Below are 5,121 nucleotides of genomic sequence, written 5' to 3' on the forward strand. Positions count from 1 at the left end.
GGGGGTGGGAGGTGGGAGTAAGGGGATCAAATTTCCCCACATTTCAATAACCTTAAGGCAAATATTCGTTCCATCACTGCCCTTGATCTTTTGATGGACTCCACCAGCAGTGTTTTCCTAGTTGACTTTATGCAATTGCTTTGCAATCTAGAACCAAACAGAACCAGATACCCACCAGCAGTGTTTTCCTAGTTGACTTTATGCAATTGCTTTGCAATCTAGAACCAAACAGAACCAGATACCCACCAGCAGTGTTTTCCTAGTTGACTTTATGCAATTGCTTTGCAATCTAGAACCAAACAGAACCAGATACTAAAAAATACAAGAGATGAAAAAAGCATGACTCTTCTGTGTTAAAACCCACAGAGAACAATCCTATGTCTCTACATAATTCAATTTCCACTAAAACATGTACCAGTTTACAGTCAAAACCCTATATAAAAAAGGAAGATATGTTTTGACAGAAGAAATCACAATCTAAAAGAAATGGAGATGAAATTAACATCAGAATGACGAGAATGAAACTGCATTCACGAAAACTTCATTATATAGCAATTCAATGGCAAAGATTTTGCCTCCCTCAAAATAAGCAGGACTCTTCATGATAAACTGACTACAGACAAGACAGTGCACACTATTTAACTGTGAATGAATCGGAAAGAAAGTTCATGAACTTCAGTTCAATAATTTACTAAGCAAAAGGAAGTCTAACTGGTTTGGTAGAAGCCTAGAAAAGGTAATAGTAAAACTAACAGTTTTTTTCACAATTACTCTTCGGATGATATTTTTCAGTTTATTATAAGAAAGTAATATATGATATGAAATCTAATATGTCCATAGCCAACTGAGAAGCTCATCAGTTCCTATAATTTATACCATAGGAGGCACACATGGTTGCAGCTGGCTGTGAGGCATTCTTCAAGATGTGAAAAATGTCTGAAACACAGCAGAAATCATCTCTGACTGCATCCCCCTCCTCTCTTGCAAATATGGGGTAAAAGAAGCTGCTTTAAAATATGCATTAGCATAAAAGAAACGTAAATGTCCACTAAAAAGATGAAGAAAATGATTGAATAAAAAACATATAGGATTTTGAAAAGGATAAAAGCATACCTCCTCCCTCGTCCTTGCTAGCAATTCCTGCCACATTTTTGTTACTGGTAGAAAATCAATGATAACTGGATCGAAGTGAAACAGCACTATTTATTTGCGCTAGAAAGGAGAACGATTGATTGATTTGACAGAAATTGGTAGGCCATTAATGTCTAAGGGGCTGATCAAACAAAGGATCTTGGAGGAGAGAAAAGGGGTTGAACCTGCTCTGAATGAGAAGATCAATAAGATGAGAAGACAGCAGATGAGCAATTTGAAGGATCAATTAGGAGAAAGAAAATACGGCTTTTGATGGAAAGATTCAGCCAGCGTGATTCAGTTTCTCTTCTCCTATCCGATTCCCGCAAGTGTTTTCCACATCTTACTAGCTTCTGCTAATTCCTAAACTATTCTCTAGGGGAGGTGATGCCTCCTGGTCTCGATCACCTTTAGCGGCGCTTTTCTGATCCCTCCCTGCCTGGTGATACTCTTTTAATTTCATGTTTCAGGCACTTCTTGGTGATCACGTGACACGAGATCTGCACTTAGGGGTTTTTGACTTGGCAAAATCTCTTTCAAAGTGGCCCATAGAGAACACTTTCTGCATTGTTTTTCAATTGATATTCATCTCTTCTTTTTCTTGCTTTTGACAGCATTTCAGACCTCCCAAGCTCCTCATCAAATAACAAGGAAAAGAAAACCTGGTATAATAAAAAGACAGAGAAAATAAATGGACATGAAATTCTTACATACTTAATAGATACGAAGAGTTGAGAATCAGAGATTTAGAGAATGATTTAACCTGTCAGTAATGACAGAGGTCTTTCTTATTTATAAGAAAATTACAATAAATCAAATAAGGGAAGTAGGGTAACACTGACTAAGTGTCCATATCTACAAGATTTACTACGGTAAATAGTAAATAATAAAACTTAACCAAGGTAAGAATAAAACTAACTACGGTAATCTCAACAAGAAGTAAGAGATTACTCGCATGAATCTTTTACAAAAATAGGGTAGGAAGAATATGTACTGTGTGTGGTATCCAATTGTGTACATTTTGAAATTAAAAAACATCAGTTGAAATTACTAGCATTGAACGAACACTAGCAATTATGATTACCATAAATAAATCCTGCGGAGAGACTAAACCACAACACTGCTCCAGCAAATGCTAGAATTTTCTGCCAACCTAGTTCAAAGAAAGTTCAAAGTTCTGGAGTAAATAGTAGTTTTTCTACTTAGCAAATATATGTAGGTGTTTACCAGCAGGGTTAAGGGAGGAATTTCCATGCATAGGATTATCCAATATTAAAGAAGATATCTTTGTGATAAGCAAATTCTCCCATGTAGAAAAACTTAAATGCATCATTTTAGAACATATCCTTTAAACCTTGTCCAACACATGCCAGGAATAGATAAATAATGCAGACAAATCTGGACTCTTCAGGCAAGAAGGAATACTCTCAAATTAGGCTGCAACTAATCGTTGAAAGTGAGGGACCAAAACCTTCTACTAAAATAACCTAGAGGGGGGGGTGAATAGGTTATCCTAGTGAAATTTTAAACCTTTTCGAATTATGGTTCCCAAAGTGTGATTGCAGAATAAAAATTGCGGAATAATAAAATACTCACAATCACACAACACTGAGGTTTATAGTGGTTCGACTCAACTCGAGTCTAGTCCATTCCTACAAGTTTCACTTGTTAGGTATTCCATTCGCTCTTCCTATCAGTACAGTAGGTAGGGCAGAAAACCTTTACACAATTTTGTTTAGGACAGGAGTATCCTTACAATCTCTTTCCAGGTAGAGAGGCACCTCTTACAATCCCATTTTACGGTGGAGAGTCACCTAACTCTTTTTAGGATAAGAGGATCCGCGCACAATCCTAATTACAGTCTAAGAAAATGTAAAACAATAGAATTAACAAGTGAAATAAATTGGTTCGAGTTTACCTCGGGGGGTGCGTGCAAAAATGAATATACAAATGTAAACTTGAATGCACCTTTTTGAAGTCTCCCCTAGATATGGGCTGATGAGAGAGACTTAGCTGAAGTCTTTGAGTTCTTGGAGAATGTGTTTGACTTCAAGAATAACCCCAATAATAATAGCAGTTGAATACTCACAATTGACTTTGATATGATTGCTTAGAGCTCTCTTAATTGTTAATTATTAAAGTCATTAGTGGGGTATTTATATAGGCAAAGGCTAGGCTTAATTAGGATAATAATATCACCCAATTTGAAAGGAGAATAATTTCTAACGGATAGAAATTTTCCCAACTGGCTGTTGCCACTTCCAACCGGAAGTTGCAGCTTCCTGGCCCAGCTGTATGAAACTAGCCATTAGACTCATAAATATAGCCATTATATAGCTATTGGAGTCTTTGGAGGTCAACCGGCAGTTGCCACTTCCAACCGGAAGTTGCCGATTGCTCTCTGTGAGTTGTTTACAACATAGTCTAATGATCCGGAATTGATCCGGCTAGCCGGTTCAATTTCTGGAAAAATCCGACAGTTGCCGGTTCCCCTTCAGCAGTTGCCGGTTGCTCTCTGTGGACAGTTTCTGATGGAAACTCCATCACAGAGGTGAAGCGGCAATTGCCGGTTGTCCTATGTTTTGTGTTTTAACTGTCTGGCTGTCACACAAGGGGGTTATAAGGCCTTGGGATGATTTATGAATAATTTCCATGATTAATATGCATGAGTGTAGTGCGTGTGGAAGTGTGTGAATTACATCTTAATCTAGAAGTGTCCAATCTTCAATTTCTTCAATTGAGTTCTTCCACTTCTTTAATGTCTTCAATTTTGAGTTCTTCCACTTCTTCCATGTCTCTTAGAGCTCTTCAGAAAATCTTCGTGTTCTCCATCTTGAGTTCTTCTAAGTTGTCAATCCCACTTGCATCTTGGGCTTTGTTGAAGTGGTCCCTTACATGGTGCTTCCACAAGGTGATCCTTTACATGACACTTAGAGAAATAGTTGTTAGAGCCCAACTTGTTTGTTATCATCAAAACCTTTATGGAGAGGGATATTCCCAACATCTACTGGCTAGGAAAAAACAAGGGCATACAAACAGCATTGAGTGCCATTAAGCCATGAATACCAAAGTTTAAAATATAAACAACCCAGTATCATGATGGAGCTATGTGCGTACACAGCAACATACCACTTCATTGTGGCTAAATGTCCCATATTAATTTGTGTGGATGCATACTTATGTTTCACCGGGTACGTCCTTTATTTTTATTTTTTATTTTGTTGTATTTTGTTTTATTTAGTGTCAAACTCTTATGTACTAATGTTGAAGGGAATTATTAGAGAGTAGAAGTAGTTATTACCCTCTTTTTTTTTTTTTGGGGGTGGGGGTTGTAAAAGGCTGTATTTTGAAATGGAAAGCAATGAAATGATGTTGGAACTCGTGAGATTTTCTCCCATTTTCTGCAAACTTGGGGTGAGTCGAAGTTGGTGTGAATCCAAGCCCCCTTTCTCTTCCCTAACTCTTCTCTCTTAGGCTACTACCCTTTTCCTCTCCCCTATTCCTTTTCTACCGGTCCCGATTTTCCCACTTTTACCTTAAATTATAGCTTCAAATGCAATGGAGATTCATCAATTAACACCAAGGAGGCACCACAAACAAAGTCTTGCAGTTTTGTAGTGACTCAGGACTTGAAAACACCATTCCAACTCGTGAGACGGCAAAGGAAGGTACTGCCTATCATGTATCCTTTGTTAAATTTCCATGAATCCTAGAATGAATTTATGCACTTGTATTTTGGAAATTTTGCATCATTTATGGCTGCTGTTAAATCTGATTTTCTGCATGTATGTCATGAGTTTTGTGTTAGTAGACCTTCCCAAACCCAAATTCACTTAATCCTAAGAATTGTATTAGATTTCCCACACCTGTCCTGCACCACGCTGTAATGCAAAGGTCTCATGAATTCAAAAGGCAAGGGATGTTCAATTCTTGAGAGATCCCAACCTGTTTAGTCTGTTGACCTAACTTACCAAGTGCTTACCTCCTAAC

The 5,121-nt window shown here is 37.7% G+C and overlaps 2 long non-coding RNA genes across 3 annotated transcripts in view; one reads left to right on the forward strand and one right to left on the reverse strand.

The window, feature by feature from the left end:
• Positions 1–1,869, reverse strand: part of LOC122068593 — a 4,846-nt gene extending 2,977 nt beyond the window's left edge. The window contains exons 1-2 of one of the 2 annotated variants that reach the window (XR_006137193.1): positions 1,114–1,869; positions 877–1,007 (exon numbers count right to left, since the gene is read on the reverse strand). This is a non-coding gene — a long non-coding RNA (uncharacterized LOC122068593). The remainder of the gene's footprint in view (positions 1–876; positions 1,008–1,113) is intronic. The other variant, XR_006137192.1, reaches the window with a different exon arrangement.
• Positions 1,870–4,455: 2,586 nt separating this feature from the next.
• LOC122068596 overlaps positions 4,456–5,121 on the forward strand; it is a 1,720-nt gene continuing 1,054 nt past the window's right edge. Inside the window, exon 1 of the long non-coding RNA XR_006137194.1 lies at positions 4,456–4,799. This is a non-coding gene — a long non-coding RNA (uncharacterized LOC122068596). The remainder of the gene's footprint in view (positions 4,800–5,121) is intronic.

This window comes from Macadamia integrifolia, unplaced genomic scaffold (genome assembly GCF_013358625.1).
Source record: "Macadamia integrifolia cultivar HAES 741 unplaced genomic scaffold, SCU_Mint_v3 scaffold433, whole genome shotgun sequence".
Classification (NCBI taxonomy): domain Eukaryota; kingdom Viridiplantae; phylum Streptophyta; class Magnoliopsida; order Proteales; family Proteaceae; genus Macadamia; species Macadamia integrifolia.